The following is a 27,950-nucleotide window of genomic DNA, read 5'->3' as shown; positions in this document are numbered from 1 at the left end:
GGCCACCTACTGGCGCAGTTTCATATTTAAAGTATCATTTCAATATTATTTATAATTTGTATTATTTATGCAAAGGTTAATATAAAAATGTATTTGTAAAAATTCTTTCTGTAATGTCTATTCAATGCTTTTCTCATTTATCACAATAATAGTGATGTTTATTCTCCGTCCAAATTGATTGCACATCATCTAATTAATTAATTTCTGTTAATAACCCTGATCTGTGCTTCAGGTGCGTTTCGTGAAGCCGGTGTATCCGGGACAGTCTCTGCAGACGGAGATGTGGAAGGAAGGGAACAGGATTCACATCCAGTGCAAGGTGACGAAGCGTTCGGTGTGTGTGTTTAGTCCTTCAGTGTGTGTTTAGCGCTGATCTGTTCTGGCTCTAGATGAAGGAGAGCGGAGACGTGGTGCTGTCTGGAGCGTATATAGATCTGCAGATGGATGTGTGTGTCAGAGCCGGGTCTCCGCAGGTCTGCACACACACACACATCTCTGAGATCGCACGCAGGATCAGAGATGGCGGTCAGGAGCTGGTGAAGAAGGTCAACGCTGTGTTCGGATGGAGATCAGCAAAGACGGCAGAACTATCCGAGAGTGGAGTGAGCCAGACACTGCAGAATAACATTCAATCTCTTAACACAAGCAAAGATATCTGCCAAAGGGGCGAGGAATAGAATGAACTATTAAGAGAATATATTTTGAAGAAGAACACCATGACCTTCATCAAATTAAAATATCTTGTGTTTGTGTCCGAGTCGAACGGTGGCAGGTAAAAGAAAAGAGTAAAAAATAAACCCTGGACAATCTTCCTAAAACATACGTCTGCAGGAGCCTTGATGATTATAAATATGCTTTATCTTTATCAAAGTATTAGTTCATCAAGCCTTGTGTTCAACTCCATATTTATACTGAAATTAAAAGTAGCTGTGATCTTATTCTAGTTAGCGGCTCTGAAATCGAGTGACAGCTGATTGGTTGATTGACAAATGTCTTCACACACAAAGTGCTTCATATTCAAACACAGTTTAGATTAACACTCATATAACTGTATTGTTTGTGTGAGAGGAATCAAACAATCAAATCCTGCGATCGTTTACTCTTCCTCAGCCTGAACAAGTGTTTTTTTTTTCTGTTGAACACTAAAGAAGATGTTTTTTTGAGAGCGAACCGTTGACGGCACCCATTGACTTCTGTGCTACAGGAAGAAATACTATGGAAGTGAATGGGTACCATCAACCGTTTGGTGTTTAAAGCATCATCTTTTTAGCATTCAGCAGAAGACAGAAACTGGTACAAAACATATCTAATTTTTACATTTTATTTAAAAAAGAAATATGTGAAATAAGCACACACAGTTAAACTTTTATTCCTAACTAATAATTCATTCCCAAAGCAACCAACTATGTGTCATTGTTGTTAACTAAGACTGAAACTACTAAAAACAGTTTTCTGTAATTGAATTAAAGCTTTTTTTTTTTTTCAAAAAAGTTGAAATGCTAAAATTATTAAAACTGACATAAACATTAAAAAAAAATAATAAAACTAATTCCTAAACTTCAAACTGCAATCTTGTCAATCTGAGTAAGTGCTGTAACAGTTTATAAAGACCTTGATGTTGTTTGGACACCGTGTGTGTGTGTGTGTGTGTGTGTGTGTGTGTCAGGGGCGTGTCTAGGGGGAGGCTGGGGGAGGCAGTGCCTCCCCTAGGATAAGCCCTGCCTCCCTGAGAAACGGACTGTCCCTCTGATGATAAATAAACATTTAAAAGTTGATTGTTTTGTGCATATTTTTCCGTCAGTAGCAGATGAGTCTGACCCAACAAAAATTCAGTTTGGCGCTGTTTGATAGTGCGCGCGCGCTTCAGGCTTACGGGCTCAGAAAAAGTGCATCATGTGAGAATAGAACGCCAATGAAATGTTTACCTGGCGGCGTGTCCACAAGGGTGGCACAAATGAGCTTTGCCACTCCAGTTGCCACCCCAAAACGGCGTATGGGATCGAAGTGCATTGAGAGCGGAACATCGTGATTTTGACTGAAACAGGGTTTTTTGAAAGTCAGAAATTCTGCGACTACGACTTTGAGGTCCAACGCTAAAGTGCCCTCGCGGTCCGGTCTCCCCCCTGTCCCAAATTTCTGCCGAGGGTAGTATATTAATATTTTTGGTTGTGGACGATAAAAATGTATCCACGATCTGCTTTTGAAGAAATATTGTTGCATTGCCATTGTGCCGCAGCCCACATTCTATCAGCTGCAGTTCTGGCGCCACGGAATTATTATAATACATTAACATAAGCGTTAACTCAGCGGTAGAGTTACTCAAACAGGATACTGCACTTATTTACAATTTTTTTTGTATCTGCTTTAAATCCTTACTGCTTATTTAAAAGTTTCATTCGTGTGGTTTTCTGACGTTCGGTTCTTCTAAGCACAATCAAAGTGCGGCACGAAAACGAAAAAGCCCTTCAAACTGTGCCTAATTTCTAAGTTATGTTTTGTGCTAATACTGTCGAAACACACAAGGTTTATGTATAGACTAAGTTGGATATGTCTAAAATGAAAGTAAACAACTGAAAGAGGATGCATGTCTGTATGCATGCAGGTCTTAAAGGGACAGTAGGCTACATGCTGCCGTGTGAATTAAAGGGATAGTTCACCCTAAAATTTTATTTCTGTCATTGTTCATACATTGGACATATTGTCCAAAACCTATATTAACTTCTTTCTTGTGCTGAACACAAAAGAAGATATTTTGTAGAAACCAACTGTTTGGTTTTCTTCAAAATAATGCTTATGTTTAGCAGAAGAAAAAGAAACTCATTCATGTTTTTTCTTCACTATTAAAATTTTTGGGTGAATTATTCCTTTAGTGTTAATAAAACCCCAAACCCACAGAGAAAAATCACTCAATACTCTTGACTGAAAAAAATTATAATAATAATACAGTTGCTTTAATAGGAATCAGTGTATATAGTGTTTTATTTTTATATTTGTTCATAAATTTTTTTAATGCTCCTGCTAAATACATCTCTTGTACCTGAAAATAAAACACTTTATTTGTATAATATCTGTATTTTTAATGTGTATCTTTGTTCTCCTTTTTTAATAACAAAGATAAAATAATTACAAAGATTTTTATCTTCACCCATGCACTGTGGCCTAAATATCCACCATAATTTTTCACATTTTGTTACCTTAAAATGCTTTATAATAGGGAAATTAGTTTGGCTGTGATGCTCAAACAGCTTGCAAAATAGAAAAACCAACATGACAAAGAATCAGGATAAAATCATGATTTCAAAAAAAAATAAAAAAAAAAAATAAAAAAAATAAACAGACTTATTAGATTTGTATTATATAACCCACCCCCTGAGGGAGAACAAACCCATACAGACTCCACACCCCTGTAAAATAATAATAACATTTGCCTATGTCAAACACCACTAATAATAAATAAAATTAAATAAACAAATAAAATAAAAATAAAACCATATTTAAAAATAGTTATGTTACTTCTGCTAATGAGATCATAAATTAAATTCTTATAGTTTCACAAAAATATCTTTTATTTCAACTCTCTAAGTCTCCTTACCCCCTGTAGCCTAATATGTTCTCTTTTATCTAGGCCTACATGTTTACATTTATTAATTTAGTAGACACCTTTATCCAAAGCCACTTACAACCAGAGAATACCATTCAAATACTGTTCTCATACTGTTCAAATGAGCACATGCATTTTTTTTTTTTTACCTGGGGCCGCATTCACAAAGAAACTTAGAGGCTAACTGGCGAATTTATGGTAGCACATACATCTGGAACAGCTTAGAAGAAACAAATTTATTTACCTCTTGTCTATACAAACATGACTTCAGATTCATTTTAAAAAGCCTACTCGTGTAGCAAGTCTTCTCACAAGCAAACACCTGTCACTCATCATCAGCAATCACCGTGATCTGTTCTATATATGAATCTGTGAATAATAATAATAATATCATCATCATATTATTAATGTTGACCGGGTTTAATTAACTTTTATGTGACAGCCCTATAGTCTAATAGGGGCCCTGTACCTATCTCTGGGTTCCTGGCTTAGAAAAATATATGCACTAAAACAGATTGTGTGTAGTAGGCTATAGATTATTTTGCGCCGATTTTTTCAGTTGTTTATGTTGCCCCCCCAAAAAAGCCAAATGCCCCCCCAAACATGACATCCTGGTAACCCCTCTGGTGTGTGTCCACCTGGATGTTCCCTAACCGCTACGAACTCTCGAACTGACTCAAATGATTCGCGCTCCCCCTACGAACTCTCGAACTGACTCAAATGATTCGCGATCCCGCTACGAACTCTCGAAATGACTCAAATGATTCGCGCTCCCGCTACGAACTCTCGAAATGACTCAAATGATTCGCGATCCCGCTACGAACTCTCGAAATGACTCAAATGATTCGCGATCCCGCTACGAACTCTCGAACTGACTCAAATGATTCGCGATCCCGCTACGAACTCTCGAAATGACTCAAATGATTCGCGCTCCCGCTACGAACTCTCGAAATGACTCAAATGATTCGCGATCCCGCTACGAACTCTCGAAATGACTCAAATGATTCGCGATCCCGCTACGAACTCTCGAACTGACTCAAATGATTCGCGATGCCGCTACGAACTCTCGAACTGACTCAAATGATTCGCGAACTTGCTACGAACTTACGAAATGACTCAAATGATTCGCGATCCCACTTTGAACTGCCGAACTGACTCAAATGATTCGCGACCCTGCTACGAACTCCCAAAGTATGGTTTAGTTTAGCAATTTCAGACCAGCAGCACTGTTTCACAGCCGAGAAACACACAGCGGTGATTCATTACTGAATGAATCTACAGCTTTGAACGAATCAGTCAGTGATTCAGTGACTCGTTCATTATGGAATAATCTCTGAGTGATTTAATGACTCACTCGCTGCCACCTACTGGCGCAGTTTCATATTTAAAGTATCATTTCAATATTATTTATAATTTGTATTATTTATGCAAAGGTTAATATAAAAATTTATTTGTAAAAATTCATTCTGTAATGTCTATTCAATGCTTTTCTCATTTATCACAATAATAGTGATGTTTATTCTCCGTCCAAATTGATTGCGCATCATCTAATTAATGAATTTCTGTTAATAACCCTGATCTGTGCTTCAGGTGCGTTTCGTGAAGCCGGTGTATCCGGGACAATCTCTGCAGACGGAGATGTGGAAGGAAGGGCACAGGATTCACATCCAGTGCAAGGTGACGAAGCGTTCGGTGTGTGTGTTTAGTCCTTCAGTGTGTGTTTAGCGCTGATCTGTTCTGGCTCTAGGTGAAGGAGAGCGGAGACGTGGTGCTGTCTGGAGCGTATATAGATCTGCAGATGGATGTGTGTGTCAGAGCCGGGTCTCCGCAGGTCTGCACACACACACACACACACACATCTCTGAGATCGCACGCAGGATCAGAGATGGCGGTCAGGAGCTGGTGAAGAAGGTCAACGCTGTGTTCGGATGGAGATCAGCAAAGACGGCAGAACTATCCGAGAGTGGAGTGAGCCAGACACTGCAGAATAACATTCATTCTCTTAACACAAGCAAAGATATCTGCCAAAGGGGCGAGGAATAGAATGAACTATTAAGAGAATATATTTTGAAGAAGAACACCATGACCTTCATCAAATTAAAATATCTTGTGTTTGTGTCCGAGTCGAACGGTGGCAGGTAAAAGAAAAGAGTAAAAAATAAACCCTGGACAATCTTCCTAAAACATACGTCTGCAGGAGCCTTGATGATTATAAATATGCTTTATCTTTATCAAAGTATTAATTCATCAAGCCTTGTGTTCAACTCCATATTTATACTGAAATTAAAAGTAGCTGTGATCTTATTCTAGTTAGCGGCTCTGAAATCGAGTGACAGCTGATTGGTTGATTGACAAATGTCTTCACACACAAAGTGCTTCATATTCAAACACAGTTTAGATTAACACTCATATAACTGTATTGTTTGTGTGAGAGGAATCAAACAATCAAATCATGCGATCGTTTACTCTTCCTCAGCCTGAACAAGTGTTTTTTTTTCTGTTGAACACTAAAGAAGATGTTTTTTTGAGAGCGAACCGTTGACGGCACCCATTGACTTCTGTGCTACAGGAAGAAATACTATGGAAGTGAATGGGTACCATCAACCGTTTGGTGTTTAAAGCATCATCTTTTTAGCATTCAGCAGAAGACAGAAACTCGTACAAAACATATCTAATTTTTACATTTTATTTAAAAAAATAAATATGTAAAATAAGCACACACAGTTAAACTTTTATTCCTAACTAGTAATTCATTCCCAAAGCAACCAACTATGTGTCATTGTTGTTAACTAAGACTGAAACTACTAAAAACAGTTTTCTGTAATTGAATTAAAGCTTCTTTTTTTTTTTTTCAAAAAAGTTGAAATGCTAAAATTATTAAAACTGACATAAACATAAAAAAAAAAATAATAAAACTAATTCCTAAACTTCAAACTGCAATCTTGTCAATCTGAGTAAGTGCTGTAACAGTTTATAAAGACCTTGATGTTGTTTGGACACCGTGTGTGTGTGTGTGTGTGTGTGTGTGTGTGTGTGTGTGTGTGTGTGTGTGTGTGTGTGTGTCCACCTGGATGTTCCCTAACCGCTACGAACTCTCGAAATGACTCAAATGATTCGCGATCCCGCTACGAACTCTCGAACTGACTCAAATGATTTGCGAACCCGCTATGAACTCCCAAAGTATGGTTTAGTTTAGCAATTTCACTCCAGCAGCACTGTTTCACAGCTGAGAAACACACAGCGGTGATTCATTACTGAATTAATCTACAGCTTTGAACGAATCAGTCAGTGATTCAGTGACTCCTTCATTACGGAATAATTTCTGAGTGATTTAATGACTCACTCGCGGCCACCTACTGGCGCAGTTTCATATTTAAAGTATAATTTCAATGTTATTTATAATTTGTATTATTTATGCAAAGGTTAATATAAAAATGTATTTGTAAAAATTCTTTCTGTAATGTCTATTCAATGCTTTTCTCATTTATCACAATAATAGTGATGTTTATTCTCCGTCCAAATTGATTGCACATCATCTAATTAATGAATTTCTGTTAATAACCCTGATCTGTGCTTCATGTGCGTTCCGTGAAGCCGGTGTATCCGGGACAATCTCTGCAGACGGAGATGTGGAAGGAAGGGAACAGGATTCACATCCAGTGCAAGGTGACGAAGCGTTCGGTGTGTGTGTTTAGTCCTTCAGTGTGTGTTTAGCGCTGATCTGTTCTGGCTCTAGGTGAAGGAGAGCGGAGACGTGGTGCTGTCTGGAGCGTATATAGATCTGCAGATGGATGTGTGTGTCAGAGCCGGGTCTCCGCAGGTCTGCACACACACACACACACACACATCTCTGAGATCGCACGCAGGATCAGAGATGGCGGTCAGGAGCTGGTGAAGAAGGTCAACGCTGTGTTCGGATGGAGATCAGCAAAGACGGCAGAACTATCCGAGAGTGGAGTGAGCCAGACACTGCAGAATAACATTCATTCTCTTAACACAAGCAAAGATATCTGCCAAAGGGGCGAGGAATAGAATGAACTATTAAGAGAATATATTTTGAAGAAGAACACCATGACCTTCATCAAATTAAAATATCTTGTGTTTGTGTCCGAGTCGAACGATGGCAGAAAAAAGAAAAGAGTAAAAAATAAACCCTGGACAATCTTCCTAAAACATACGTCTGCAGGAGCCTCGATGATTATAAATATGCTTTATCTTTATCACAGTATTATTTCATCTAGTTAGCGGCTCTGAAATCGAGTGAACATAAACATATGATAAATAATAATAATAATAATAATAAACAATGTAAACATAGTTAGGCTATTTAAGTTCCTCTCGCTCCACAACAAATCCTTTGAATTTAAAAGTATTTAGAAAATATAATTAAAAGATATGAATTCACAAGCCAAAATGAATGATCATTTTAGGCTAGAATGAAACTGAAACTAAAGTTGGGTCTCTCATTCCAAACAAAATCATTTTTTTTTCTGTAAATATTATTTACGTGCTTCACTCGCTTCCAATATCCACATAAAAGAAAATGTTTTACATCAGGGCAGTAAGGTGATAACGCTTAACGGTACAGATTTTACTACATAAAAACTGAGCAGTGTGTGTTTGTGTTTAACTTTACTGTTTTTTATGATAATGAACAGACAAAGTTGATAAGAATCGTTAATCGTTATCACCTTACTGCCCTGATGTAAAACATGTGTCGAATGAGAGACCCAACTTTAGTTTCAGTTTCATTCTAGCCTAAAATGATCATTCATTTTAACCACCATTATACATAAAATATTTCACATTCTTCTCAGTGTGCTTTTTTTTTTTTTTGCTGAATTTAATGCTGAGATTTTAGGGGGGAAATTTAAGTCAGAAATATTTTATAAAAATCTAACTCTTTACTTTTACTTATGATCTGCAATATCGTTTCAGATTCTGAACACATCAGAAATCACCAACCCTTCCTGACATATCTTTCCAGTTTGGGGTAGGTATGTTCCAACAATATAACATAAATAACAATAAAATATAATTAATTGAAGCATGACTTATTGGGGTAACTGTTTTTTCTTGTAATAGAACACTATAGAACTACATTCACTATAGAACAGGAACATCATTTGTTGGTAAATTTTTCTTGCCTATTTTCTTCCTAGCAAAACATTAATGTATTCTCATGTTAAAAAAATTAAAAAATAAAAATAAAATAAAATGCTGTTATTCTCTTGTATGCTCATGTTTTATTTGCATTATCATTTTTGAACTTTGAAGAAGGCATGCAAGGTTAAATGTGCTCAAGTTTTCAATACAGATTTTTACAAAACTTTAACATTCACTTTTTGTTCACAGTAGACTATGGGTATACATTAAAAAGGTTTTAATTTAATAGAACAGAAGAGTCAAGTTAGATAAGTTTAATGATTTAAATTGTTTCTAGTAGACATGACCAAATTGAATGTAGTTAACATGGCATTGTTAGATATGGTAGGTCTGACAAAATTCAGAGTAGTTAACCTGACAAAATCTTCTCTATTAGGCATGACAAAACTTTATCTAGCAGGAATGGCCAATTTTCTTTTTGTAATCTTCACTAAAAGAATTTAAGTTTATACAACAAGATTACTACAAATCGTTTCAAACTAATTCGATTTTGGTTGGAAAATGTAATTAAATTTCGTGGAAAAGTTTTTAACTTCGTTCAACAACTTTTTTTTTGAGTGTTCAAAATGCTGTCAACTTGATAGAAAACTGGGCAAATAAATGGTGCTTTAGGCTCTCTATGGCAAGAACACAAGTAATTTGTTTTTCAAAAAAGAAGACGAACCCTATAGATATCAAAATGTATATAGAGAAACATTGGAGCAGACATCAGTTGTTAGGTTTTTAGGAGTATGGATGGACTCAAAATTACATTTCAGAGTACATATAGAGAAAATAATAGATAAATGTAAAAAAGTGATAAATATAATGAGATGTCTAGCTGGAGCTGAATGGGGAGCATATCGGCAATCACTCAAAAGTATTTATGTGGCACTAATTGGAGCAAATATAGATTATGGTCGCATGGTGTCTAGTTCTGCCTCAAAAACTCAACTTGCTAAGATTGAGGCAATTCAGAATCAAGCGTTAAGGATATGTTGTGGAGCAATAAGGTCATCACCAGTGCCATCACTGAACATTGAGACGGGAGTAATGCCACTGGGAATGAGAAGGATTCAGTTAAGAATGAGATACTGAGCAAACATAAAAGGTCAATCGGAAAATCATCCAGTTAAGAATGTTTTAAGTGACTGTTGGGAATATAGCCATAAAAAACGAACAAGTTTTGGATGGTTTATTAATGAGGAAGCAAGAGACATGGGGATTAGTGATTTTAATATTGCCACCAGTGTGGTTCTGCCAGCAATTCCTCCTTGGTTTTTTCCCATGCCTTCAATTGATATCCAGTTACAGAAAGACAAACATAATGCAGAGAATATCCTGGATAGCGTAACGGTACAAGATTACATAGATCATGTATATTATAGTGCCATCCAGATATATACTGGTGGCTCAAAAGATCCAGATACAACATCTGCTGCAGTATTTCTACCTCAATTTAAAGTCAACATTTTGAAAAAAACATCAAATCACTTTTCAGTATTTACTTCAGAATTAATAGCAATTATATTAGCATTTCAGTGGGTTGAAGAAGTTCAGCCAATCCTATCAGTTATATGCACAGACTCTGTGGGACAAACGGGTCTTCACAGGCCCGCTGTCAGGCGTAACTGGGTTTGCCCCCAAAAAAATAAAAAATAAAAAAAATCAATAATTAAATAATGGCAACACTTGCAGAAATGTAAGGTGTAAAGTGATGTTTATTTACAGTGCATTTATATTTATATTTATATTTATATTTATACAATTTTCACAACATCACAAAAATATATACTCACAAAAATAGCAAAATATTTATAGAAACAAACTCCAAACCAAAAATAACAAATACAAATGTAGACACATAAAAATTAGCATAATAATAATAATAATAATAAAAATAACAAATTTCCATTACCCCCCCTAACGAACCAAGACAATGGACGAGTCGACTTCCGGTTGCTTCGCGCCGACGCTGCCACACACAGCGGTCCTGGCACTATTTATCCAGGCCGCAGGGTGGCGCTCGGGTTCGGTCGATCGATGGAGGAGAAGCAACGCGAAAGACCGGCAACACAGACGCTGACAAACACCGAAAACAGGTATGTATTAACATAACATGACGAAACATAAAACATAGAAACAGAACCAAACACAACTCAGGTATGTAGACATGTTGTTATGCGCAGCAGGGATTCTGAAGGGGATGGAAATGGAGTGGCTGTGTTTGCGTGTATGATGACCAGCGTGCTAATGGCGTGCGTGTGGAACGGAGGATGAGGTGTGTGTGTGTGTGTGTGTGTGTGTGTGTGTGTGTGTGCGCGTGTGCGCGTGTGTGCGTGTGTGTGTGTGTGTGTGTGTGTGTGTGTTGCACTAACCAACAGGGACAGGTCACCCTGTCACAGACTCTCTATCTGCAATTGAAAGTCTTGCAAGTGGTATTTCTTTAGCTCGACAGGATTTAATTTATGAAATATTACAAAGTCTTTTTAGAACCAGACAATTGGGAATCATTATTCATTTTCTTTGGATACCGGCGCATGTGGGGAAGGTAGGAAACGAAGTGGTGGATAGTTTAGCCAAACAGGCCATAACATTTACAGAAGTTGATATTAATATTGCATTGAGTAAGACTGAGATAAAAAGTATAATAGCAAAGGAAATTAGGAAGAAATGGCAGAAGGAGTGGGACAGTGGAAATAAGGGTCGACATTTATACAACAGTCAAGGAACAGTTGGTTTAGAAAGAAGAAATATTGGAAATAGGAGGAAGGATGTTTTAATTTCAAGAATGCGCATCGGCCATTGTCTATTAAATCAAAGTGTGGTCAAGTTTGGGAAACACCAGACTGGGTATTCTGACAAATGTAGTTCAGAAAATATGGAAACAGTAGAACATGTATTATTAAAATATGAGGCTTATGCAAGAGAAAGATTTTAATTATTTCAAGCATTAAGAGAAATGGAAATGGAAGTTTTTTCCATCCAAGCATTATTAGGTAATGGCCCAAAGCAATTTAAAATATACAAATAATTATTTAGTTTTCTTAAACTCATTTAATTAACAGAATTTAGGTCACTGCTACCATAACGTTATCCACACTCCAATCCAGTAGGTGGCGAGAATGCACCATTTAAGTTTGGTTTGCCAACCGCCATTAAACTTGAAAAGAAGAAGAAGAAGGAGCTGTTAGTGATGGGAAGTTCGATTCTTTTCCGCGAACCGGTTCTTTCAGACGGTTCGATTCAATAAACCAGTTGAAAAAAACTGTTCATCGGTTCTTTTACGCTCGACGTAATGACGTCATTGGCGATGACGTAATGGCATACGTCTATCAAACATTCAAATATATAAAGTCAGTAATCATAACTTTAATCAGTTAAAAACCTCATAATGATGAAAAGTTTACATTTGAGTTTTGCAACAACACCTAAATACAGTAACAGCAATAATGTGCATATGAGGATTTAAGTCTTGAAGATATAAAGTAAATAAATTAGGTTTCATCAGCGCAGACACCATGATCCACTTACTAAACATAATCCATTGCGATGTATTCGTTATTAAATGAATGTTTCGCCAGATTGCCCTTCATCCAAGCCCTCGAAATACCCGCGCTCATAACATTACTAGTACAGAATCAGTCATTGGCGATGATTGCAAGCCTTCGGTTTACCTGGGCTAATAACATTAGCACAGAATCAGTTCAGAATCAATCAATCACCAAAAGAATCAGTTCGGTTCAGACGCTCTGTGTGTCGGTTTGCTTCACGCCTGAATCACAGATGCGCAGTATCATCAGCTCCTCGGTTCTCGAATCGGACACGAATTCGTAAACGGTTCTTGACTCGTGAACGAGTCAGTCTATTGTTCGTTATCTGGCTCGGCTCGGTGTTCATCTTCAGTTCTCTCTTCACAGCATTCAGTCAGTGTACTCGGCCGATCGTTATGCGCTTCTCGTCAGTAAAGCCGGTTTTCTAATCAGCGGTTAATTCCATCAGGTGCGTGATTTCACATAGAGCAGCTGTTCAAGTATAGGTCTCTGCAGGAAAGTTACAAGATCAAGGTGTTTTTATACCATGATACCTGATTAGTTGATGTAATAGTGACGTTAGGTTTAGGGGTGGGGTTGGGTAAGGGGGATCATTTAGATTGCATGATTCAGAAACACCCAGCAGTTTTAAACCACCCACATGGTGATAAACGCCCACTTTTGCTCTGCAGAGACCTAAGTCTCCAGCTGTTACTACACAGAGCCGTTGTTAATAGAGAAGATGCGCAATTCACGTTAATTTTCAGCGTTTATTGGCGCATCTTCTCAGTTAACAACGGCTCTGTGTAGTAACAGCTGCTCTATGTGAAATCACGCACCTGAGGGAATTAACCGCTGATTAGAAAACCGGCTTTACTGACGAGATGCGCATTAACGATCGGCCGATCGTGATCGGAGCATCCCTAGTTTTAACTCAGAGGGAGTGTCAGCCACATTAAAAAAAGTTAACAGCTTAAGTCATTTGTGGATTAATGCGTATTGGAGACGCGAACCGTTTAAAACGAATCAGTTCGATTTGGTGAACTGTTTCAAAAAGATCCGGTTACATCTAATGATGTCGTTCACGAACCGGATATCACAAACTGCTTTGTTTTGAACTTTCTAACAAAAGACACGGAAGAGAAGACAATGCTGAATAAAGTCGTAGTTTTTGCTATTTTTTATATTTAACTGACCCTCTGATGTCACATGGACTACTTTGAAGATGTTTTTCTTACCATTCTGGACATGGACAGTATACACACAGCTTCAATGGAGGGACTGAGCTCTCAGACTAAATCTAAAATATTTTAAACTGTGTTCCAAAGATAAACGGAGGTCTTACATCTTTGAAACAACATGAGGGTGAGTTATTAATGACATAATTTTGCAAATTGGGCGAAATAACCCTTTTATCTGTTTTTTGTTTACAAGAAGTTACAATCAAAGGAATTGTGATTGTCCTTTAGGTTAATCATTTGAAATAGCAAAAACAATGTCCAAACTTTTGAATACTTTCTTTAATAACTACATAACAATACTTGTACTTTTACTTTCAGTACTTGAGTAGTACATTTTAAAATAGACTACTTGCAATACTTAAGTACAAAAAATGTTGAATACTTTAGTACTTCTTAAGTGTGGTGCTTAAAGAGCACTTCTACTTCTACTCAAGTCACTTTTTTGATAGAGCACTTGTACTTTTACTCAAGTATGGGTCTCTAGTACTTTATACATCTCTGGTGAACACACACACACACACTGTGAACACACACACACACTGTGAACACACACACACTGTGAACACACACACAGAGCAGTGAACACACACACACACACACTGTGAACACACACACAGAGCAGTGAACACACACACACACACTGTGAACACACACACAGAGCAGTGAACACACACACACACACACTGTGAACACACACACAGAGCAGTGAACACACACACACACTGTGAGCACACACCCGGAGCAGTGTTCATCATTTATGCTGCGGCGCCCGGGGAGCAGTTGGGGGTTCGATGTCTTGCTCAAGGGTCTCAGTCGTGGTATTGAAGGTGGAGAGAGAACTGTACATGCACTCCCCCCCACCCACAATTCCTGCCGGCCCGAGACTAGAACCCACAACCCTTCGATTGGGAGTCCTACTCTCTAACCATTAGGCCACTACTTCCCACACATTAACTATAAATACAGTACAGATATTTCATAAAGCATCCCTTATTCCTATTAAACATAGAGTCTTTAGAGTCTTAATTATTGTCCAACTTCCCTGAAAACCCATTTGGCTTATACATTATACACAATATACAGATTGGAAACATTCATCTAAAAATATAGATATATAGTTATTTTATCACACTTTCGGATGTTTAACAAAATATTACACGCATGCGCAGTATCATCAGTTCATGGGTTCTCAAATCGGACGCGTCCGACAGAAACGATTCTCGGTTGAGTGTACTGGTGATCCGAAAACCGAAGCAACCGGTTCTTGACTCGAGAACGAGAACTGCTCCAGCAGTGGGCGTGTTCGTTCATTATCTGGCTCGGCTCGGTGTTCATCTTCAGTTCGGTCTTCACAGCATTCAGTCAGTGTACTGTTTGAGTAAATGAATTACTCCGGGATATTGGTTTGTTTGAACTCAGCCACACAGCCTTTTATAGAAGAAAAAAGTCAACAATACAACTGCAATGAGTGGAGTAAGGTTTTTTACATTTATTTGTTCTAGTCAACTCACTGGAAGTACTTGTTATGGAGAATAACCAAATTAAAACTTGAAATGAAAACGAGACTTCTGACTATGACTTATATTACTCAGGATGACAATTTGATTTACTGTAAGTATTTCACAAAGTTGGTATTTTTCCATACACAACCCCCATAATTTCACGTTTTCAAAATATGACATTATCCCTCAATATGCCAGCGGAAATTATATTTTAAGATGAATTTAAGATGCAATTTGACCAATGTCCCACCTTTATCAATACCTGACTGTACATAGTCCACTAAATTATTAGTGTCATGCAATTATTATTTTTGTAGATTATGAAACAACACCACAACACATTCTACTTTAAGGTTGTGCTGAAGTTCTACCGAACTATTATGATCTGTACATTTTCTTTCCTTGTGTGTGTGAGAGAGAGAGAGAGTGTGAGTGTGTGTGTGTGTGTGTGTGAGAGAGAGAGCGTGGTGAGTGTTTGAGTGACCGAGTGATTTAGCCTGAGTGCGTTTGTATGTGTTCAAGTGAATGTGTGTGTGACAGCTCGCGCCTGGTCAGAAAGCGATGTGTAACGATAAGGGCCGTTCAAATATAGCGTCTTTTGCACGCTCAACTTCGTTATTTCCAATGTACTGATCATGTGATGAACTATTAATTGAAAGATAAAATATGATCGAAATAAAATATGATAAGGGCCGCGCGTCTAACCTGTTAACATGGGAGCCGAATTAAAAATGGACAAGCCTCGCAGCTGAGACGCTTGAGCCACGCATCTAGTATGTCGCTGGCCGCACGCTCGCACAGTTAATAAATACCAGATCAACTGCGACAGCCTACATCGCACATCCTGCGTTGTGACTCGTGGATTCGTATATCGCGATATCGATGCTTAAACAACACATCGTGCAGCCCTACTACTAATACATTTAAACATTACAAATGCAGTGAAAATTCAGGGATTGGTTACATTTACGGTATCTGTATCGTTTAGAACCAAAAATGAATGTATCAGATTTGTTCTGCAGAATATGATATCGGTGCATCCCTAATTAAAAGTATTAAAAAATATATCTGATTTCAATATCAAAATAATTTGACACAGTTAACGCTGCACCCCATCTGAGATAAAGTCACTTCCTGTTTGTTGTTGGCGACTGTACTGCGTTTGAGCTCCGTCACTTTAGTCTTTCTATCGACTATTTTTAACTTAAAAATCAATTTTATACATCATCGTTTCCGTTTATATAACGTGTGAATACATCCTCTATTGTATTCTACAACAAAAACAATCAGAGCGCCTCGCTAACACTAGTTTTATTTTGATCTCCCGGGTCTGCTATTAGCTTATAGCCAGTTAGCATCAGCGGCGTGGTTGCAGCTAACTGCGCTTCCATTGCTAATACTCTATTCACACACATTACCACTGCTGTACTCACTGTTACTTGCTTTAATGGCGGAAGAATGTCTACCTTTGATTGCAGTTGAGGACACGTTCAAAGCCGTGGAGAAGCAAATTCGCGACCTGGCCATGACTTCTCCCCCTCCTGCCTTCGAGAACTCCATCCAGAACCGCTTCGCTCCCCTCCGCGAGACAAGACGCGACGCTGTGATCGCTTAATGTACTAATACAGTGATATTAACAGACCAAACTCACTGCCGAGCGATTATTAGAAAAATTAATACAAAACGTAGTCAGCCAGACGATGAACATTATTAACAGCAACTATTATATGATGCAGTCACAATATTTGTTAGTTCTGTTGTTGATTCAGGGTCAGCATCATCTGAGGTCCTCTGAGGGTCAGCATCATCTCTTCTCAGGTGTTCTGGATCCAGACTGGAGCTTGTGTAAATCCTAGTTACCACGGGATGAAGATCCAGCAGAAACAGAGAAACACAGAGAGACATCATTAGCATAGCTGCTGATCCAACAAACTAAAATTAGTTTAACCCAAGCTAATGAATAAAAATGTGCTTTATATGATGTGGTGCTCTTTTTGTGTACATTGTGACATAAAATGATGTTACTGTTTCTTTTCTTCACCCAATACCTTAGGACAGTCCAGCCTGTGATCTCCTAAAGGCGGTCGTACACGGTGCGATTTTTGCTGTCGTACGAGTTCGCATGCGATTTTTTTCAGTCGTGTGGAAATCGCGTATTCTCTTATGGTCGCGGCTCGTATCATTTGCGATGAATTACGAGCCGAGCAGAGTGGCTTACGAGCACTTCCCGACCTCCCGATCATTTTTAAACATGTCTAAAAAGTTTGTGAGCTATCGGTTTGAATTCGTGCCATTTGTGCGGTTGAACGAGCCGATTTGTTGATTTATCTGAAGTTGACCAATCACGAACTAGGAAAACCACAGAAGAAGAAAGACGAAGACGGCAGCGACACAGCGAATGTGGCAACGTATTCCAATGCCTTTTTATTTCTCGCTCACACACGCATATGTAGTTTACAGGGACTCTCCATAAACGTAACGGTATTCTGTATATCCCCATACACTACCTCTATCCATTACGGAAAATGCATGTTTAAAATTTCTATTAAATCGTATAGTATTTTTAAAAGCCATTTGGGTTACGAGGGCACAGGAATTGTCCTCACAAACCATGTTTACATTGTAATACCTATTTCAGATATTTATAAACCAACACACACACACACACAGGGTGACCAAACGTCCCGGTTTCCTATTGCTGAAAAATAACCTGTACGTGTAGGAAACAGTCACGACTCGTATCAATATTTTATATGCAGTTATGAGAGAGGGAGAGCAGTTATATTCGGCGCGTTTCACTTGCACCGCTGCATGCACAGAATGATCACCTGTATGACATCAAAGTACCGCGAGAGCGATTTGAATGCATTGGATATGTGTGCTCTCTTATCGCTCTCGCGGTAATGTCATACAGTGATCCTTCTGTGCGTGCAGCGCTGCTTCAAGTCGAACGCGTCTATCAACTTCGTGCGATTGCTTCTGGAATTCGCAGGTTGTAAAATCGTGTCGTATATCATCTCGTCCGTACGATTTTCAGATAAACTCACTCGTGCCGTGTGCGTGGACATGCGATCTTCCGACCATCCGAATTTGCACCGTGTACGCCCACCTTAAGACACCCAGATTCAGCCCTGGTCACGATCTGTCCCACACCTGTGTCTCATCACAGTCCATCACCAGTGTCTGCACCCTGCATACTGCCAATATTATGGATTTCTGTTCTGGAGAGAGATGCCATTCACAACATAATCTCTACACAATATCCAACTCAAATCATTTAGTCTTGCCTAACAGTTTCCCTGATTTGTTACAGTTCACAATGTAGCATGGTCTCGCCTACCTTTGTCCATTCTGTCGTTTTTAATATTTGTATTGAATATATCTCAAGTTTATTATTTAAAAGCAACTTCACTTCATCTTTCCCTAGAAGAGATAATAGATGTGCTTCCTCCTGAGGTTTCTACCTTGTAGAGTTAAATATCTAAAAATGAGTGTCTTTGTAACCATTCTCAATAGATACTGAAAGCATTTTAATGGTGCTTCTAAATAAAATATTAAATGTAATATGTGAGGTAAGCCATGGCTGGGTGTACATTCCACAATTTTAATATCTGCTGTGGAGGTAAAGAACTACATGAACTGAAGCCATGAATCAGCTCTTAATTATAATAATGAGGGTGATCAATTCTGTCAAATTCAACACTGATCCAACGGCCCTGTCTGTAATTAAGCAGTGCTCCTGAAGAGCACAAATAGCAGGTTCAGTAGTGTTTGAGAAGACTTGAAGCTGAACTTTCCAGGAAGTTATATAGTTATGTAGACAGGTAAGTGTTGATGGGACTAATTATTGAGTAGTCTATTGCTCAGAATTATTCTGGAGTTCACTTATAGGCAGGATGTACAGTAATTGCATTAAATACTGTATAGACTATTAAACATTTGTCTAAAACAATAGTGAATTTAACAAACATCTCAAGTTGAACATTTACAAGTGTGTAAATAGTACAGTAATGTTATTACACTTGAAGTACAAAATAATCATAGTTACTTTATTTGGAGTAACTTGCTCAACATCATATATATATATATATATATATATATATATATATATATATATATATAAAACATTTAATCGTTAATTGCAATCACTAATCTTGTAATGTTGAACACTTCAAACCTACAAGTAGTCAATGATCTTCCACGCGCGTTTATCTGCATTAACAGGGATAGTTGGACAAACCCATTCAAAAGTGCATGATGGATTACGAGGTTAAAACACTTTTTTGTGCTTTTGTTCTCGTTTGTTTCCAGTAAAGAAGTATAAGTCACCTTTTGCCTGATCATTTAGAGCAATATTAATGTTCATGTAAAGCGCACAGATCCTGTGCACATAAGTAAAGGAAAAGTGTGTCTCCTTGAAAACATCAGTGGAATATAATACGTTTAATAAATAAATGTATGCATTTAGCAGACGTTTTTATCCAAAGCGAATTACATTGCATTCAGGCTAACAATTTTCTCCTAACTTGTGTTCCCTGGGATATAAGACAAAAATGGGACAAGATCCATTGATGTAAAGTCTATACAAAATAATGTAATGTTTGCTTTTAAACATGCTATATGCGTTCTTGTACAAAGAAAAGCAAATCACAGAATATGGATTTTAAATAATCGTTATTTCTGAATTAATCAAGTATAGTAGCTTCTCATTCTCGACGGACATGCCGGCGTATTTCGGGTGATAAAGATACGTCGTATAGATGTCATTTAGAGGTAGGGAAGACGATTCATTTAACCGCTCAAACAGACGATCTACAGAACATCAAAATACGACTATACAAAAAGAAGCCGATATTTATCAGATGATGCGCTCTTCAGCAGAAGTTTCCGCGACGTACGTTTGCTATCTGGGGCGAACCCGCTCTGAACTCCCGAACTGATTCAAATGATTCGCGATCCTGCTACGAACTCTCGAAATGACTCAAATGATTCGCGATCCCGCTACGAACTCTCGAAATGACTCAAGTGATTCGCGATCCCGCTACGAACTCTCGAAATGACTCAAATGATTCGCGTTCCCGCTACGAACTATCGAAATGACACAAATGATTCGCGTTCCAGCTACGAACTATCGAAATGACTCAAATGATTTGCGTTCCCGCTACGAACTATCGAAATGACTCAAATGATTCGCGTTCCCGCTACGAACTCTCGAAATGACTCAACCCAGACAGCAAGCCAACATTGAATAAACATTGTTTTTCCATCTGAATCATCATTATGGTTGATATTGAAATTTCAATGCAAAATAAATGTTGAATCAACATTATCATATCGATGAAAACCTGATGTTATTAATGTTGATGGCAACAATATTGGAACAACATTGATCCATAGTTATCTTTATGATTGATTAAGCATTGATATTTGGTTACCGGGTGATCCCTGAATGTGTTGAAAAGTAATTGATTTATAGTGGACAGAGAAATGATGCTGTTGTTGAAAAGTCATCGAAATATAGTTGACCGGGAAATATGATAGAAAATGCATCGAAATATAGTTGACCAGGAAATATGATTGAAAATGCATCGAAATATAGTTGACCGGGAAATATGATTGAAAATCCATCGATTTTTGGTTGACCGGGAGATCAACGGGTGGTATACCCAACGTACTGCACCGGACACAGCTCATTTCTGGAGCCTTGGCACAAGCGTACAGGTAAGCTTGCTTAATGTTCGATATGAACCCAGACAGCACAGGCACGCGGTGTGTTTTTATACAGTCTGTGGGCAACTGAAGAGACTGACTTATTTTCAAATAATGTTACCGTTAACTTGTTTAGACAACGGTCACGGTAAATTAATATTAAAGCCTTGAGTTTCCAGCAGTATCTCGGAGGGAAAATGTAAAAGCGGTTTATTAAAGAGAAGTCCTGACTGCTTTTTCGTCGTGTTTTTCACTCTTTTACAGGCTGCCAGAAAGAATCCGTCTCTATAGTGAGTGATTATTGAATGAGGCTGTACATTATAAATGTAATGTTTTAACTCGAGATGTTTGTTTGTGTAAATGCTGTGTGTGCGCTGAGTTCTGCGCGAGCGGGGAGCAGAGTTGCCATGGAAACGGGGCGTCAACACAAAAACCGTTACTGGCAAGCAGTAATCTCCGTCTCTTGCTGCGGTTGACGCTGTTTTAGGTAAGTTTAGTCGCTAAAATCACACAAATATGATATACAAATGTTTCTGACAAGTTTCTTACTTGTTATTGACATGTTTCAATTAAATTTATTTTATAGAAATGGTTTAATGTCTTCGAAAAAGTCCGTTAGCGTCTTAGCAGTTTTCAGGTAACGTTAGGCTAATTTTGAGCTCTTGTTGATGAAACTCTGGGCTTTTCATCAAATCTTCGTGTGTGTATGAGATATTTTGATGGCTCTGTGAATGTTTTGCTGGTGATTTGTCAGTGTTTTTTTTGGAAAAGGCTGATTTACTGAATCGATGACGTCTCTTACACTGAGAGTGTAACGTTAATCGGCTGAAAACAAGTTCACATGAGTGTTTATATTTCATGATAAACAGATATTAATACAAATTGTTCTGTGATTTCAGGAGGACAGAAATAAACTATACAGAACAAAGTGAAACTCCAAGATTTTTGAAAAGAAAATTGGTGAAATATATTCTGAAAAAGGCATATTAATGTATTTCATGAGCTTCTTCAGTAAATCTGTATTTCTAAGTCAGTATCTCCCTTCAGAAATGTGGCTGAAGGGAGATACTGACTTAGAAATACAGGTGAACTCATGAAAATAAGCTCATGAAATACTCATGAAAGAAGCTCATGAAATACATTAATATGCCTTTTTCAGAATATATTTCACCAAATTTAAGGAGTCCCTGACATCAAAACGTAAGTCACACTCAACCTAAAATTAAAAATATAGATTCTGTTATTTTAAGATTATATTATTAGTAGTAGAATTTGTATATTACATATGTTATTATTGTTGTTATATATATTATTCTGTCTTTTATCTGCATTTTACCTCTGCTTTATCTTGTTTCCTTCTAATGAACCTGGAACTGCAGAGTAAATATTGTTGTCTCTGTGTCAGATTGCTTGTTTTGTTCCTGGACTCTTCAGTGATGATGAGCAGAGTCTGAGTGAACCTGCTGTCAGACAGTGAGTACCCTGAGTACCCTGGGGTTTCAGTCAGGGCCTTCAGTAAACAACTGAATCAAACAAAATCCTTAATGGTTAATAGTTACTAGTTAATATATTATTAATCACTTATAAATCATTGAAATGTCAACATTGTACTGTTATCTCAATAAACATTATAAATAATATACAAAGCTTTCTGCACCCCCTAATCTATAAAGTGTAAACTACTCATCAGTTGTACTCATCGGCTTTCATTTGCTTTTGGATGTTTGCGTCACAAGTGATACAGCATTGTACTTGCACAACTATTGTACTTCATTTTAATACCCAAACCCAGACCTCTGACACGCCAGGCAAAAGTTCTACCACTGAAACTTTTGAGCTGACAAACAGATATATTGTAGCTTGATATTCACTATAGGAAGAAAGTGCAGCATAAAAAATAGCATATTTTAGCATTAAAATCCCTTTAACATGTATGGTGATCTGAGAGGCCGGGGGAGTCCAGTTAATGGGGCGTAATTCATTAGCTTTAATGAGAATTGTATATTTTATAGGCTTACATTAAAGTGTATTTCGCTTTTTATATTTTACATTTATTTCTTGAATGCTACTATTACATCAACTGTAGCTGAAAAGAATAAACCACTGTATATTTAATTTGTATATTATGTTGTTTATATACTCTGTTTTTATATTTTTAATAACAGATTGGTTACCGGAGTACATATGTATAAAGTACAGTCACACTGTATGATTGTGAATTTTAATTGCTGTTTTTAACATAAATTTTTGTCTTTTCTGTTCTTTTACAGATCACTATTGCACACCAAGTAAGCAAAACAATATTTTTGATTTCATTTTATTTTATTTCTGCAAACAACTTGCACCACTTGCAATTGGTTTTCCAGCCCAAAACCTCATCAAAAACTGAATGCAACGGTTTTTGTCTATGATTATTTTGTCAAAACATCTTTTGTCTATGGTAACTCTAATCTACATTAACTATTTAATTAGTATCCAGTTATTTATATTAAATTTGTGGTGTTAACAACTACTTCTGAACCAATAAAATAATAAACATAAACATTTTTGAGTCAATTGGCCTCATACATTTTCCTTATGAAAGAGGTCACTGCAAGCTAATCCTTTTTGCCTCCCTTTAATTCGAATACATCCATGAACAGGCAGTTTTGAAAAGTGCTTTGAATATAGGGGAAATATGATCTAGCCTACAACACGAGAACTTATTGCCTTATCCGATCATTGAAAAATCATAGGCCTAGGTTACTGAATTTGTTCAAATATATGTTCTGTTTTAGGGATGCACGATAATATCGGCACAACATCGGTATCGGCCGATAAAAGCTTAAAATGACCATTATCGGTATCGGCCGATATGAATATTTCTGCCGATGAGCCAAACCGATATTCTCCAAGTGAAATAATTGACCTGTTTTTCAGATGTGAATGTCTGTCTACATTTGTAAAATAATAAATTTATGGTAGAATCAGTACAAAAGAGATACATGGATTTCTCTTCAGTAAAATTAAAGTTTAAATATATCAGTATATATTTGTAAATATATCAGTATATATTTGTAAATATATCAGTATATATTTCTATATATATCGATATTGGTATCGGCATCGGGCAAAATTTTTTAGAAAATATCGGCATATCGAATATCGGCCAAAATCCAATATCGTGCATCCCTATTCTGTTTAACTTAAATGCTAAATTTGTTTTGCATTGTGATTTTATCTTCTGTTTTAGATGCTCTTACTCAGCAGATGGGGACAGCTACCATCACCCAATTTTCACCCAAAAGTGGCTGCGCTATGCGCCAGACCGGGCAGGAGGGACTGGACGACAACTTATGCAGGCATCAGATGACAATGAAGTGTAAATAAAGAGTAGAGGCTAATAAACAGGAATTTGATTTTCAATAGTGTGGTGTGTTCTGTGTTTTATACAAGATTTTAAATGTTCTATTAATTTTTAACATCCTGGCTGTAGATAAAGCAGGCTATTTAATTTATGGCATTACATTTAAAATTAACATTTAAAAATGATTGAAATTCCATTGAAATCACGTTGATCCTTAGTTCAGTTGAAATTTCAACATTGTTTCAATATTCCTGATAATTGAAATACCATTGAAATTCCGTTGATCTATGGACAGAATTTCAACATTGTTTCAATATTAAATCAGGGTGCAAAATGATGTTGGATCAACATCAGAGTTCGATGTTGATTCAATGACTTAATGTTGACAACGGGATGTTGATTCAGCATAGTTTCAATGACTGTTTGCTATCTGGGAAATGATTCGCGTTCCCGCTACGAACTCTCGAAATGACTCAAATGATTCGCGATCCCGCTACGAACTCTCCAAATGACTCAAATGATTCGCGAACCCGCTACGAACTCTCGAAATGACTCAAATGATTCGCTATCCCGCTACGACCTCACGAACTGACTCAAATGATTCGCGATTACGCTACGAACTCACGAACTGACTCAAATGATTCGCAATCCCGCTATGAACTCACGAACTGACTCAAATGATTCGCGAACCCGCTACGAACTCCCAAAGTATGGTTTAGTTTAGCAATTTCACATCAGCAGCACTGTTTCACAGCCGAGAAAGACACAGCGGTGATTCATTACTGAATGAATCTACAGCTTTGAACGAATCAGTCAGTGATTCAGTGACTCCTTCATTACGGAATAATTTCTGGGTGATTTAATGACTCACTCGCGGCCACCTACTGGCGTACTTTCATATTTAAAGTATCATTTCAATATTATTTATAATGTGTATTATTTATGCAAAGGTTAATATAAAAATGTATTTGTAAAAATTCTTTATTTAATGTCTATTCAATGCTTTTCTCATTTATCACAATAATAGTGATGTTTATTCTCCGTCCAAATTGATTGCACATCATCTAATTAATGAATTTCTGTTAATAACCCTGATCTGTGCTTCAGGTGCGTTTCGTGAAGCCGGTGTATCCGGGACAGTCTCTGCAGACGGAGATGTGGAAGGAAGGGAACAGGATTCACATCCAGTGCAAGGTGACGAAGCGTTCGGTGTGTGTGTTTAGTCCTTCAGTGTGTGTTTAGCGCTGATCTGTTCTGGCTCTAGGTGAAGGAGAGCGGAGACGTGGTGATGTCTGGAGCGTATATAGATCTGCAGATGGATGTGTGTGTCAGAGCCGGGTCTCCGCAGGTCTGCACACACACACACATCTCTGAGATCGCACGCAGGATCAGAGATGGCGGTCAGGAGCTGGTGAAGAAGGTCAACGCTGTGTTCGGATGGAGATCAGCAAAGACGGCAGAACTATCCGAGAGTGGAGTGAGCCAGACACTGCAGAATAACATTCATTCTCTTAACACAAGCAAAGATATCTGCCAAAGGGGCGAGGAATAGAATGAACTATTAAGAGAATATATTTTGAAGAAGAACACCATGACCTTCATCAAATTAAAATATCTCGTGTTTGTGTCCGAGTCGAACGGTGGCAGGTAAAAGAAAAGAGTAAAAAATAAACCCTGAACAATCTTCCTAAAACATACGTCTGCAGGAGCCTCGATGATTATAAATATGCTTTATCTTTATCACAGTATTATTTCATCAAGCCTTGTGTTCAACTCCATATTTATACTGAAATTAAAAGTAGCTGTGATCTTATTCTAGTTAGCGGCTCTGAAATCGAGTGACAGCTGATTGGTTGATTCACAAATGTCTTCACACTCAAAGTGCTTCATATTCAAACACAGTTTAGATTAACACTCATATAACTGTATTGTTTGTGTGAGAGGAATCAAACAATCAAATCCTGCGATCGTTTACTCTTCCTCAGCCTGAACAAGTGTTTTTTTTTCTGTTGAACACTAAAGAGGATGTTTTTTGAGAGCGAACCGTTGACGGCACCCATTGACTTCTGTGCTACAGGAAGAAATACTATGGAAGTGAATGGGTACCATCAACCGTTTGGTGTTTAAAGCATCATCTTTTTAGCATTCACCAGAAGACAGAAACTCGTACAAAACATATATAATTTTTACATTTTATTTAAAAAAAATAAATATGTAAAATAAGCACACACAGTTAAACTTTTATTCCTAACTAGTAATTCATTCCCAAAGCAACCAACTATGTGTCATTGTTGTTAACTAAGACTGAAACTACTAAAAACAGTTTTCTGTAATTGAATTAAAGCTTTTTTTTTTTTTCAAAAAAGTTGAAATGCTAAAATTATTAAAACTGACATAAACATTAAAAAAAAATAATAAAACTAATTCCTAAACTTCAAACTGCAATCTTGTCAATCTGAGTAAGTGCTGTAACAGTTTATAAAGACCTTGATGTTGTTTGGACACCGTGTGTGTGTGTGTGTGTGTGTGTGTGTCCACCTGGATGTTCCCTAACCGCTACGTACTATCGAAATGACTCAAATGATTCGCGATCCCGCTACGAACTCTCGAAATGACTCAAATGATTCGCGATCCCGCTACGAACTCTCGAAATGACTCAAATGATTCGCGATCCCGCTACGAACTCTCGAAATGACTCAAATGATTCGCGATCCCGCTACGAACTCTCGAAATGACTCAAATGATTCGCGATCCCGCTACGAACTCTCGAAATGACTCAAATGATTCGCGATCCCGCTACGAACTCTCGAAATGACTCAAATGATTCGCGATCCCGCTACGAACTCACGAACTGACTCAAATGATTCGAGATCCCGCTTTGAACTCCCGAACTGACTCAAATGATTCAGGATCCCGCTACGAACTCCCAAAGTATGGTTTAGTTTAGCAATTTCACACCAGCAGCACTGTTTCACAGCTGAGAACCACACAGCGGTGATTCATTACTGAATTAATCTACAGCTTTGAACGAATCAGTCAGTGATTCAGTGACTCCTTCATTACGGAATAATTTCTGAGTGATTTAATGACTCACTCGCGGCCACCTACTGGCGCAGTTTCATATTTAAAGTATCATTTCAATATTATAATTTGTATTATTTATGCAAAGGTTAATATAAAAATTTATTTGTAAAAATTCTTTCTGTAATATCTATTCAATGCTTTTCTCATTTATCACAATAATAGTGATGTTTATTCTCTGTCCAAATTGATTGCACATCATCTAATTAATGAATTTCTGTTAATAACCCTGATCTGTGCTCCAGGTGCGTTTCGTGAACGGCACCCATTGACTTCTGTGCTACAGGAAGAAATACTATGGAAGTGAATGGGTACCATCAACCGTTTGGTGTTTAAAGCATCATCTTTTTAGCATTCAGCAGAAGACAGAAACTCGTACAAAACATATATAATTTTTACATTTTATTTAAAAAAAAAACAAATATGTAAAATAAGCACACACAGTTAAACTTTTATTCCTAACTAATAATTCATTCCCAAAGCAACCAACTATGTGTCATTGTTGTTAACTAAGACTGAAACTACTAAAAACAGTTTTCTGTAATTGAATTAAAGCTTCTTTTTTTTTTTCAAAAAAGTTGAAATGCTAAAATTATTAAAACTGACAAAAACATTAAAAAAAATTAATAAAACTAATTCCTAAACTTCAAACTGCAATCTTGTCAATCTGAGTAAGTGCTGTAACAGTTTATAAAGACCTTGATGTTGTTTGGACACCATGTGTGTGTGTGTGTGTGTGTGTGTATGTGTGTGTGTGTGTGTGTGTGTGTCCACCTGGATGTTCCCTAACCG

The 27,950-nt window shown here is 37.4% G+C and overlaps 2 long non-coding RNA genes across 3 annotated transcripts in view; both read left to right on the top strand.

Moving 5' to 3' along the window:
• The first annotated feature begins 10,731 nt into the window (after positions 1 to 10,731).
• The window catches only part of LOC113062455 (uncharacterized), a 60,804-nt gene continuing 43,585 nt past the window's right edge, over positions 10,732 to 27,950 (top strand). Inside the window, exon 1 of the long non-coding RNA XR_003278535.1 lies at positions 10,732 to 10,848. This is a non-coding gene — a long non-coding RNA (uncharacterized LOC113062455). The remainder of the gene's footprint in view (positions 10,849 to 27,950) is intronic.
• Positions 20,263 to 24,136, top strand: LOC113062454 (uncharacterized). Of its 2 annotated transcripts, XR_003278533.1 has the most exons (6): positions 20,263 to 20,743; positions 20,996 to 21,218; positions 21,631 to 21,931; positions 22,137 to 22,204; positions 23,002 to 23,019; positions 23,964 to 24,136. It is a non-coding gene; the product is annotated as an uncharacterized LOC113062454 (long non-coding RNA). The 2 variants fall into 2 exon arrangements; XR_003278532.1 differs by lacking the exon at positions 20,263 to 20,743 and having other exon boundaries at positions 20,897 to 21,218.

The sequence above is a fragment of the Carassius auratus genome, chromosome 44 (genome assembly GCF_003368295.1).
Source record: "Carassius auratus strain Wakin chromosome 44, ASM336829v1, whole genome shotgun sequence".
NCBI lineage: Eukaryota > Metazoa > Chordata > Actinopteri > Cypriniformes > Cyprinidae > Carassius > Carassius auratus.
This window is presented reverse-complemented; position numbering and strand designations above follow the sequence as displayed.